Raw genomic sequence first — 13,223 nt, 5'->3', positions numbered from 1 at the left:
TACAAAGATTTCCAGTATTGAAACTACATTACTCGATACTATTTGAAAGTGTGTGTTGGTTTGATTGTTTAAAGCCTCGGCTCTACACAAACCGCACCCCTTTTTTTTCCGTATACGCTGAGATAGTTCTTGAGAGGCTTAAAAGGTTTGAATTATGATGCTACCACAATAGTAGACTATATGCCTAGGCTCCTCCCTCTCAAGACATCCAAAATTTGTTCCTAAGGCATAAATATCGTTTTTTTTTTTTTTCCAAAATAGAAAGCTAATTTGTTCTAGCAGGATGAGTTATTGACTTTGTCTCTTCCTTGCAATTATATCCATGTTTAATTTTAAGCTTCTGCATGATTGTTTACAATAAGCAATGCGCAAGAGCATGCCATCTTTGGGTAAGTAACTAATATTAGAAAATTTTATATAAGGTGTCAACTTTGTGATGGAAATAAGGTGCAACTGGAAAGTAAATCCAGCGAAGTTGTTCAGGTCTAAAAAGCTTAGAATCGATCATCTTGACATCAAGTTATTTGGATACGAAGAAAAAAGTTTTCAAATCTAAAAAATATTACATCTTATAACACATTATCAAGACCGTCTATTTTCAAAAAAATTAAGTGTTTATAGATATGCATTATCTGCACCAATTTTTGAAGTTTAAATATAATATATTTTCAGATAATTAAACCAAACACGCCATCTTGATTTAGTTTTGGGAAAAATTTGTATAGAACCCTAATTTCTCGTATTATTTTATGGTAAACCCTCTTTCCATTTGTTTTTCAAGTGGTATAAGAAAATCCCTAAGGATTTCACCGTAACCCCTCATCTATTATCTTACTCTTTTATTCACTTTTGACCATAAAAATTAGTCTTAACAAATCTTTTTATATCATTTCATCTCAAAAAAAAATTTAACCTTCTTTTTCCCTTTCCACTCATTAAAAAAGTTTTTGGGTTGAAATGATATAAAAAGATTTGTTAGGGCTAATTTTTACGATCAAAATTCAATACAAAGTCAGAGATAAGAGATGAGGGTTTCCACCCATTAAAAAAGTTTTTGAGTTGAAATGGTATAAAAAGATTTGTTGGGGTTAATTTTTATGATCAAAAGTCAATAAGAGAGAGAGATAAGAGATGATGGGGTATGATGAAATCCTTAAGAATTTTCGTATACCGCTACAAAGAAAAACGGAAATAGAGTCTACCATGAAACAATACGAGAAATTAGAGTTCTATACGAAATTTTTCCTTAATTTTTCAGTGTGAAGACAAGCATAAAAAATTATATACTTTCTATTTCTCTCTCTCCATGTCACATAATTCAATTTATCTCCCTCAATCTCTCTTTCTTTTTCTAACTCATTATTGAGTCTTTTTCTTTTCTAATTCTCTCTTGTTGTCATTGAATGTGGTGTCAAAAAGAGAAGGTGGACCTTTTTTGTCTTCAAAACAGCAGAAGTAACCAATGGATTAGACTTTAATAGTTCGTTATATTTGTTAGCAAAAAAAGCAAGCATTAATTGAGGTTCCAACCCCATATTTAATACTATATATATATATATATATATATATATATATATATATATAGAAAAAGTCTTTCTAATGCTTATAGCCGAAAATAAATAGTGATTTTACCTATCTTCATCACAGTCCAAATTTCATTGTACGGTCACGATTGTCAAGTAGTATTTTACTTTTCATTTTTTTTTTTACAAATCAGAATGACCTGAAATTTGAAGAGCATGTACATCTTACTGAGGTGCATCTAATTAAAAAAAAAAAAAAATTATCCTTAAAAAATAAATTGACCAAAATGCCCTTAAAACTTTTTAGGGGTATTTTGGTCAATATTTTTCATGTAAAATATTTTTTTTATAATTTTCTAAGATTTCTCTATTTTTGATGAATACGTGCTCCAAATTTCAGATTATTCTGATTTGTAAAAAAAAAAAAAAATACTACCGGACAATCGTAACCGTACGATGAACTTTGGACAGTGATGAGGGTAGACGAAATCACTGTTTATTTTCGCCTATAGACCTTGCGTAGTGTTTTCCATATATATATATATATATATATATATATATATATATATATATATATATATATATATATATATATATAAAATGTGATATTGTGATCCCACATCCAAACTTTCTAATTCAAATGATTGCTTATGTCATGATGTCACGCTAAGAAACTGTTTGATTTTTAAGCTATTTTTTTTACATAATACTTTCTAATATAATTTAAGGTGTCCCCTTTTCTTATAGTAAACCTAGGAAAATAAAAAAATGTTTATGATAAAAATCAATGACCAAAAGCCCCTTCAAATTTTGAGAGTATTTTAATAAATTTCCATCACCAAAAATATTTTCTTATTATTTCTATGATGTGCACCCCAACTAGATGCATGCACACCCTAAATTACGTCGTGGAAAGAATTGTACACTAAAATTAAAAATAAAATCTATGAGCAAACAAATCAAGATTTGACGCTCAAGTGCCAACACTGTGACTCATGTCATCTCAGCTCTCTACTCATATCGGACGATTGAGAGAGCGACAAGAGAAAAATTTAGAATATTTACCAAAGAAGCATGATTATGGTGTTGTTTTTTCTTCTTTTTTGAGAGAGAGAATCTAATTAGAAACCTAGCACTCCAATGAATAAAAAAATTACAAAAACTCAAAACTCAAAACTTTCCATACCTTAGCACACAGAGAAGAAAGCTAAGCAAATCACATATTCTACTTTCCAATCTCTAAGAGCTAAGGAATATCTAATTTATAGTATGTTATCACATCCATTTTTTATCAGGCTTTTCATGAAACACTTTTCTTGTAGATTATAAATCACCAAGAGTAAAAAACAAACTCATTAAACTATTGTCCAATAACATAGATATCTCTAGAGAGAGCCCTATCAAGAACCTTTTTTTTTAGGACATACCTATTATCTTTAGAGAGAGCCCTATCAAGAACCTTTTTTCTTAGGACATACCTAATATGTAAATTATTTTAGAAGGCCAAAGAAGAGGAGAAGTAACAAAGAAAGGTTCTACCACGTTTGAACTTAGTTTTCCTTTCATAAGAGAAAAAAATAGCAGTAAACAATATCTCTTAAGGTTAATAAAAATGAACTTTCCTAAATATTCCTAAGAAAGAACACTAGGAAAACAATTTGGGAATCTAGGGTTTACAAAAGCCCTAATTTTTTTAAATTTGTTTATTTATTTATACTCATGATCTCCATGTTAGAGATTACAAGTCATTAAAGATGGATGCAAATAGGTGGTCCATCTAAAAACAATTGGAATTAACAGTTCAAATATTTTCTTCATAAAATCATTATTTTTATTTCTTAATTTTTTTTTTTATATTCATGATCTCCATATTAGAGATTACATGTCCTTAAAATTGAGTAAAAAAATCCATCTCAGAAATAGATTTTCAGGAGTTCTCAATTCTACATGGATTCGTAGAAACCGTGTCCGAATAGATAAACATGCTTTATAAAAACCACTAGTGCAAAATATACCTCTAATGTCATATGGACTCGCAGGTCTACCTAAGTTAAGTTTTCACACGAACCTCAGTTCTATTGTATTAACACGTAGGTCCGAACGTAAGTGGGGCTTTCCATATACATAGATACATCGATACCAAATCGATAAGGAATGTAGTCAAAAGATTTTGGGCTCCCCAAGGAATAAATAATATCTACTCACTCGGCCCCCAGGAATGTAGCCAAAAGATTTTGGGCCCCTATCCCCATTAGGGTGAGAACGGGTTGGGTCGGGGCCGGATCCAAAGAGATTCGCATTTGGATTTGAATAATATACATTATATCTGAGTGCGAACCTGGATTCGAATAGTATACATCAAACATGAGTTGGATCTGCGTGTAAATCGAACACTAGATATTCGGATCCAAATTCGAATCCACATAGTATACATCGGATCTGGATTTGGATTATTCTATATATATATACTATTTAAAAGGAAATTATATATAAAATACAAATTTGTTATGTTAAGAGAATCGGGTTGGATCCTATCAGATGGGGATCAGATCTTGCACCCATATCCGATCCAAATTTCAATTCGGACCTGACTTTTAAGTCTCGATCTGGATTTCATATCCAAATTTTGGGTCTATAATGGATCTAAAAGGGTCCAAAATCTGAGTTTTGGATCTGGACAGGGTCAATTCTCACCCCTAATCCCCATACGTTAATAAAATTCCCTTCCTTAGTATTCTATTTATTGTATACTTGTAACATTATCCAGGGTTTATGCGGATATTTTATGTAATCAACAAAACAGATAATGAGAAACGAAGCAGATTAGAAGAGGGAAACGAAGCAAGTTATAGAGGCATATATTTTTTTTATTTTTTTGGTAATTCAGTAGGAAAGATAGGCTCCTACCCATTTTTTCAAGTAGATTAGGAGTTGGCTGTTTTTAAAGCATTTGTGGAATATTGTTAGTGGTGGGAATGAAATACCACAACATGGTGACTGGGTTCATGAAATGCAATTTCTCTAGGAACCTTGGGAAATTAAGATCCTAGTAAATGGAAAAAAAAAGCAAAACCGGTGCGTAGAAGCTGCAAACCTTTGTTAGGTGACATTCATGGGAAACCTAGTGTTTGCAATTTACCTTATTTTGGAACCAAGAAAGCCGGAAAAGCTGCTCTCAAACGTCCATTATTTAAATCAATGATTAGCAGCTGTAAATTACTAGTGAAATGATTTTTTCTTTTTAATTGTAGCCCATCCAAACAGATAGTTTAGATTGTAAATTATTGATACATAAATCTCTCTCTGTCTCTCTAAAAATAAATCTACATAATACAATAAAAACTAAAAAATAGCACAATCTATCTTCTTAAAATAAATGAAAGCATCCACAAGAAGTTTGGTGAATAGAGGTCCTAGTCTGTTGCACTATGAATAAACAAGCACTTTAATCAATTATTAAGAAATATCAATAATTTGCAACAGCGGAATCAGATTTATCACTGACCTAATCAACCTTCCTCACTTCATTTCACATACTCAAGGCTGGGTCGTGGTGGTCGCTCTCCACACCCAGTTACCACATCGTGGTATCGATTCCTACCGACACCTTTAATTAACACTTTCAAAATGCGACTCCTTAATCTATTGAAAAATCAGGTAGGGGCCATACTTAGCAAGTCGGGACTATCAATAATTCGGCTTAACATAAAATCGAAAATACGCGTTGGGGCCATAGTTAGCAAGTCGGGGACTATCAATAATTCGACTCGGCTTACCATAAAATCAGAAATAAATCATTTTTATTTAAAAAATTCGGATGAAAAATCATTTAAAAAATACGGATCGGCAAAAATACTTCATGTCAACAAATCGGTGTAAAAAGTTTAAATAAGTTTAAAAATATTAGAAATTTTGAAATACACCATAGAAATTTTGAAATATACCTTCTGAGTAAGCACCAGCAAAAAATACAGCACATATATATATATATATATATATATATATATATATATATATATATATATATATATATATGAATTTTTTCATCAAAATACATGAATTTTCGTGATACATACACGATGATAACTACGGTATGGTGAGTGGATCAGCTATTGAAGGAGAGAAAGCAGAAGCCCTCTGTTTGGCTGCTTCTACCGATGATGACAGACAAACCCTCCTTTTATTCCTTGACCCTGGCAAAAGCCCATCTCCATTTGCTTCACTTTCGCTCCTCATTTTATTGACCTCTCTTACATCTTGAATGAGGATTTTTCTTATTGTGCTTTCCCCTTCTGCCAGGAAAGCTGCACAGTTGCAGGGGAATCAGCCATGAAAGCTTATCGACAAGAGCTGTTGAGTTGCTTTGTTTGGGGGAAATGAGTTTGGCAATCCAATAGGGCACGAGCTGAGCAACTGAAGGGGTGTAGTCTTCTTCAATATATCTTCGATCCATGACCTTCTATGTCCTTTCATTTCCACAAGCCCATCTCCAATTTCTTTCATTGATGAACATACATATGAAATTCGCGACAGTAACCTGATTGCAATGACACGAATTTGTTAGAAACAAAAATTTACTGGTTTCATGTCTTTGAGGTGATTCTATTTAGAGAGAAAAAATGCAGTGTAATTAGCTCTGTTACCGGTGGGCTAGGCGAAAAGCCTGAGACGAACCAGGTTACTGGGAAGCTCCCGTTTCCTTCTTCAAATGCGTGCCTCATCTCCACCATCATCCAAAAAAAATGGACGAGCCCAACTTTAATAAATAGGAAACTGCATCCTTCAAATGGCAGCAAGAAGCATCTGATGATCTGGGGAATTTTGTCGAGCCAAAATTTTGGTATTTTTTATTCAATGGTTTTCATGTTTGTTTATTCTAATTTGATTTTAATTGTGATAATCTGGATAGTTTGAGCCCTAATTTATGATAATCTGCATGGTTTGAACCTAATTTATGATAATTTGGATGGATTTATGCCATAAACAGTATTGCCATAATAATCACATAAATTTGAATGTATTTTAGATTTTTTTTTTTTGGAAATAATAAGTTTTTTAGAAAGTATTAAAATAGCAGGATACAAATCAGGACAAAAGTTTTTTATCTTTCAAAAAAAAAAATTACAAGCAAAAAAATGATCCGATTTTTTGGTTCAATTTAATAACCCTAGCCCATTCTCATTTTGGGAGGAAAAGATCTACTAATTCTTTTATCCCGGTTACCGTTTTCCTTTAAATCGTGTTTTAAACCTTTTTATAAAGAAGATGTGTTTTTTTGTTGAACTTTTAAAGAAGGTGTCGTTTTAAACGTTTTCCATAAAAAAAGCTATTTTTTTTATTTAAAAAAACATGTTTAAACATGGATTTGCTGATTATGATAGGGGCTTGTCTTCACCACTCAATTACCCAAAAAAAATAAAAAAAAGAAGCATATGAACACATTTCCACATGTACTAACGTAAATAAGTACATGTGCTTTCTTCAAAAACATGAAAGATAAAAACTCATTTCCCTTTCTATCGAATGAAAGCTTGAGTTAGGCATATAAAACACATCTACTTAATGCAAGAAAGCAAGAGCAAACTTAACTGTAATTTATTAGAACCAATTTTATAAACTTCACCGATTTTCAGCCCCCGTGCTGTAGCGGCTTAATGAGGAAAAGTGCATGTTAAATTGATTAATAAGGAAATATATCCAATTAATGGGGGTAATTAGGATAACATGCATGCAAATTAAGGGAATATAATTAGTAAGTAGGATCAATGATAGGTTGTGATTTCTATATTTCATTTTAGGAAAAAGTTTATATAAGGTTGCAACCTTAAAATGTGGAATTATAGATGCACCAAAAAAATCCGCCGGAAAATGTTGTTTTAATGTTGAAAAACCCTCTAATCCATCATCTCAACATAAAGATGTATGAATATGAAAGAAAAACGATTTTGAGTCCCATAAATAGTGCATATTGCAAGAAATTATATAGACCGGTCAATTTTCAAGATTTTCATATGTTTATAGATCTACTTTATGTTAACCATTTTTAGAGTTTCAAATTTTATTAGAGATAAAAATAGATTTTTAAGATAATCCTAAGAATGTTTTACACCAAAATTACATGTTATGATAAGATTTGGAGGTGCAACTTAATTGGATTGTTTAAAGTTGCAACCTTATAGAAACATTTTATGACTTGATTGTTGGCTAGAAATACGATGGTGGATTAGAGGGTAGAAAAGAGAAAAAAATGCATCGAGTATTGCAAGGAGGTAGCACACTCCCAGTGGTTCGAAAAGGTCAAGTGGGTTGTGGTGGTAGCATCACTTGTGCCTCAACTAAGGTTTAAGCTTTCATTCTTACCTAACACATTAAAAAACCACGACTTAAAAAATGGGTAGGGGCTCGTCATCCTCATTGAATTATCCAAAAACAAGAGTTTATTATATCACTATGTAGCTACCTTAGTACGCGAGAACCAAACCTAGTTTGAGAGATTGGCTAATAAAACAACTAGATTTTCAGATTCCATTTTTACTGAGTTATTTTGTTAGTGGTAATAGAACAACTAGATTTTTTCCCATTTTAATGAGTTATTTTATATCATTTTTACAGTTATTTTTACTAGATTTTCACATGCCCCTTGGCACCTCCTGATAAAAAGATGTCAACAACGGAGATGCGAGCACGGTGATAAAAAGGCATCTATTATAATTAACCCGCCAACATCAGTGTGGAATGCAAGAGTTATATTTGGATGGGACATTTCTGAAAGCATCATTGAAGGTGACGAAAATGACGAAGACCGACCACAGGATAAAGAGCAATGCCTTAACCAAAAAAAACCAAAAAAAAAAAAAAAAAAAAAAAAAGAAAGAAGAAGAAAAAGAAAAAGAAAAAAAAAAAGGAAACGATAAAAAGAGGCATTTCCACTATCGGGAGGCTACTGTACTCTTGCCATTGGCTACTGAGATGGGAGATGGGAACCCCCTAGAATTAAGAAACTGATCAGGACCGAGATGGAGCGTAGAGACATGGGTCTTTGCTATAATTGTGGTGAAAAATTTGCAACCCACCAAAGGTGTAAATCGGTGACACCTTTGGGGGGCTGATTTGAAGGAGGATGGAATATTAGGAAACCATACCGGGATTGGCTTAGGTAGTGTTAGGGTTCAGTAAGAAAATATCATGTCAATTTATGTAATAAGAAAAGTACATATGGCAAATCACTTAATATTAATTAATAAGGAAACATATCCATTTAAGCAGGCAATTAGGATGACATGCATGTAAAGTGATTTTAGGGAATAAAACTAGTAAATACGCTTACTTATGATATCTATATTTCTTTTTTTGTCTTAATTGGCTAGTAAAAGGAGGGTTAGTTAGAGGGTAGGGTATAAGAAATTGCATTAGGTCTATTCCATTGCTTCCTCGATTTAATTGTTTCATATTCTTTTTTTTTTTTATTCTTGTATTGTGTCCCTTGTTTTTTCCATATGCAGCTCTTTCTTGGTACCTATTCCGTTTGATGTTGTTGGGTTTATGTAACTTTTAAAGGTCTTATGATAACTTGTATAAACATTGTATATAGTGAAACATAAACTCAATGGGAGTGTGGTCCTCGCGTGGACCATACTAGGCAAAGTTGATTTACCTATACTTAGACTATACTCGACGTGCTAGGTCAGTTGAGTTGAAAAACCCAAAGTACCTGGACATAGAGATAAAACTGAGAAGGGTTTAGTGGGTTAGCCCTTGATAAAGTCAGAGTATATTCGGATGAGAGCCGAGAGATTGTGTGACCCTTATGTGAGATGAATAAACTTTAGAGGTAAGGCTAAAAACTCATTGTTGTATCATCACAAGACGTGTACATAGATAGCCGTATCGAGATAATAATCCACAGTTGAAGTGAAATACCCCTATGCACCATAGAGTCATGGTTGCATTATAGTTTGGGGGACCAATATATTTTTCTCTAGGGGAGAATCTGAAATCCACATACTAGGATTGCATCCCCTAGCCTATTGGCTGACTTTGGTGGTCAAATTATGAGCCCCTACAATAGACTATAGCTAATGAGAATTACTGAGTCAGTTTGATAAAACTAGTGTAGATCGTGGTCTACAATTGACGATGGAGTGCTCCAGTATATTGATGATGATGATTCTTAGACCTTTATGGATTCGATTCCCATCAAAATTGATTTGCTTTAATTAATTTAATGTTATATGATTTTTAGAATGATTCTTTGAATTTTTTGTGATTCACTTGATATTTTATTTTTACCATTTGGATTGACAAAATAAGAGAAAATAAATTTTTAATATTTTAAATAATCAAAGAGAAATAAAAGCTTATTTCTAAAAAGCATTTTAATACACAAACATTTGTAAGGGCCCATAGGCCCACCAAGTTCACTATTGTGATGCTTGTGGGGCCCACATAGGGGCCTATGGGTTGTACACCCCACTTAGTGCGGGTAATTTATTATTGTCTAACCTTGTGAATCAAGGCAATCTATTACATTGAAAATTTATGGAAAGTGTTGTAGAGATTTTGATGGAAACAAGAATGGAATGTCTTGTGTATCAAGATTAATTGATTGAAATAATAAGGAATAAATATTTATTAAATAAAAAAGTATGAGTAATATTTATCTTGTTTAAATATTTGATGGGAATAGCTTTAAGAAATGGAGGATAAGGTTCTAGCATATTCTTTGAATCTTGATGGTGGATCTAAGGAATGGATGACTTAAATCTCTCACCCCACAAGTCTCCTTAGATCAACGGTCAATATTTGACTTTACAAATTGAACCAAACCCTAAGGTATAAAAAATCTAATAAAAGAGATTTTCCCCTCTTACCAAATCTCTACACCTCTTCTCTCTTCTCTCTCTAAGAGTTATTTTCTCTCTCTAAGATCCCTAAAGGGACCATGCCCCAACCTAACATACATCTCTCTCTCCCATGTTAGTCTAAAGAGTCACGCCCCAACCTAGGCTCTCAATCTTTCTAAAGGTGGCACACCTAGGGCTAGGATATGTCACATCTCTCCCTTGTGGGTTCTAAAAAGTGGCATGCCCAAGCTAGGCTAGATCTTGATTTTTTTGGGTAGCAAAGGGGAGCATCCTCTAGTTAGTAGATCTTTTCCTCTCTTTTTGATTTCTATCTCTCATCTCTCTAAAGATCAAACAAAGGTGGCTTGAGCAAGACTAAGGTATTGAGGCCTTAGGTAGTTGGCTCTAAATCAAGATCCATATGCCTTTGAGGGGTTTTTTTCATAAGTAAGAGAATCAAGAAACCGATTATAGATTTCGAGCACCATCGGAAGGAGGAGACTCGACGTAAGCCTGGTTGAGGTAATATTTGGCAATTTTACTTCGTTAAATTTTATTTTTTTGTTTAGCTCTTTTATTCCTATAAAATAATCTGTCAAGGTTTTGATTTAAAGAATTATATTTAATAGTGGTAGCAAGTGAGAATCGTATTTCTCTTCTTTTCTTTATTTATTTCAAGAGTGATTTATTTATAGTTGGATATTGTGAGTGGTTTTGCCAGTGTAAGAATAAAGAAAAATAAGAAAAAATCTTTAATTTATATACACCGTGCTTGATCACATAGTCCAACTTTCATTGGTATTAGTGTTTATACTCGAAATTGCGGGCAAGGTTCTTCGCCCCTGCTCTGGTTTCGGGTGCAAACAAACCAATGAGTTGATAGAGTATGGGTTCCATCAAATTACATTCCGAGGGAGAATCGAGTCCTAAGGCCTTATCCTTCTCGGATCGCCGACAAAGTCGGCTTCTCTACTATCTTAACCTTGGAATTCAACAAAGAAGGCTTTTGAAAATAAAAGAAGATTTTAAGAAACTAAGTTAAAAAAGAGAACAAAGGAAGATAACTTAAAAAAGGGAGAGAGGAGTAGGTGAACACATGTTACTAAATAGCAGATGATAACGACGAGAAAAGTAACTACAATAAGAGGAGAATAAGAAAGTCTAAGCTATTGTATAAAATTATAAGGAAAAGAGATAAAGTAAATGTAAAAAAAAGTAGGGAATGAGAGGAATGGAGACGAGACTTAAACTATAAAACAAGGGAAAAGAAAAGAGATTAGAGCAAATATCGCTGACTAGGATAGAAAAAGCATAACAAAAAAGAAGAAGCAAGCACTAGATAGAGAAGACGAGAGATGGGAGAGATATATGTTATTAAATGAATAAGAGGGGAAAAGAGAAACAACAACAAATTGGAAGAAGTAAACAATACAAATAAAGGGAAAAAAATAACACAATAAAAGAGATAAAAGATTGGAGTGAGAAGTGAGAGCCCATACCATCAAATGGGGGAGACAAAGAAGAAACATAAATGTAATGAACCAAGAAGGATTTCAACTACAAAAGGAAAGAAAATCACTATTTAATGAAGAGGAAAAGGAGGGAGAGAGAGATCTTTATTATCAAAAAACTAAAGAGAGAAAGAGGAAACTAAAGAAAAATATACTAAAATAGTTGAAAGGAATAAATACAATAAGCAAAAGAAAAGGAAAGGAAAGGTTAAATCATAAAATGAAGAAGAAAAAGAAGAAAGTCACAACTATAGCTTATGAATGAAAATATATGCTAGAAAAACCAATGAAAAGAGAAGGAAAACAACATTTAGGCCGGGCCCCCATGCTCGCGCCTAGTCGGCATCGATTCAGATTGTAAGGTTGCATAGTCAATCCCAAACTTTCTCGATTTTTAACGGGACAAGTAGAAATAGGAAGAAGAGGGCACAAAAGGTTTGATTATCCGTATCACCCTCAGTTTGAAAGTGTAGCTTGCAGGAGTTAGTAGTTTTGATAATGGATTGAAGGGGTTTCGTAGAACGGGGGATTGAAGTCGGTAGAATGGGGGTTGCTCAAGGGGGCTCACCGTGGGACTCTCCTCTCAACCTTAAATATATGCTTAAGATCAAGAGATTTTTTTTTGGCATAACTTAGGCACAAGATTAAGGGAACTCCGACATAGTTTCAGCTTTAGATTCAGGCAGCTTGGACCTTTTGCTTGAAGTAAAAGGGGTTATTTATAAGCGAAAATGGACCCACAATAGCCTGTAGGTCAGTTTTGTGTGATTTTTGGGCCATCAGAACCATGGCGACACTTGGATTGGCACTGACCCTAGTTGGAATGATGTCATGTCATTAATGCTGCAATACTGACGGTCAGTAAATATTAATTACTCATTAATGCGTAAATATCAATTGCTCATTAATGCGGCTTTTGTACGACCTGTTAGAATTTGACGCCATTAGCAATGGCGTCGACGGCATTGGAAATGGCGTCGACGACATTCCACTGCCTTCAGATATGTTTTGGATATGTGTAGCGCTCTGGTGAATCTGATATGGTTCAGATGGACTAATCGCAGGTTGAAGCTATTCCGACTAGCGCAGGCAACATTTGGGGTGTCACCAGATACCTGACACGTTATTTCGGTTGTACCTTCGTCTGATCACTAATCAATGAGAGTTTGACAACCTTGAGCCATACTGATGTCTGACATGTCAGTACGGGCCTACCATGTCGGCGTTGTTTTAAGGTATTTTCAACACTTGTATCCCTGAGGTGAATAAGGAGAAAGTCAATTGCGGCCTAGGCTCACAAGTACCAAAATACCTATGGAGCACGAAAGCACAATTGAAATAAACCT

At 33.6% G+C, this 13,223-nt stretch overlaps 1 long non-coding RNA gene across 1 annotated transcript; it reads right to left on the bottom strand.

The window, feature by feature from the left end:
• Positions 1-5,686: 5,686 nt before the first annotated feature.
• Positions 5,687-6,261, bottom strand: LOC148783578 (uncharacterized). The gene is made up of 2 exons (XR_016045263.1): positions 6,167-6,261; positions 5,687-6,060 (listed from the first exon to the last, which is right to left on the bottom strand). It is a non-coding gene; the product is annotated as an uncharacterized LOC148783578 (long non-coding RNA).
• Positions 6,262-13,223: the final 6,962 nt, after the last annotated feature.

This window comes from Amborella trichopoda, chromosome 1 (assembly GCF_054954075.1).
Source record: "Amborella trichopoda isolate Santa Cruz 75 chromosome 1, AtrichopodaSantaCruz75HAP2 v2.0, whole genome shotgun sequence".
Taxonomy (NCBI): domain Eukaryota; kingdom Viridiplantae; phylum Streptophyta; class Magnoliopsida; order Amborellales; family Amborellaceae; genus Amborella; species Amborella trichopoda.
The sequence above is the reverse complement of the archived record's forward strand: the minus strand, read 5'-3'. Positions and strand labels throughout refer to the sequence as shown.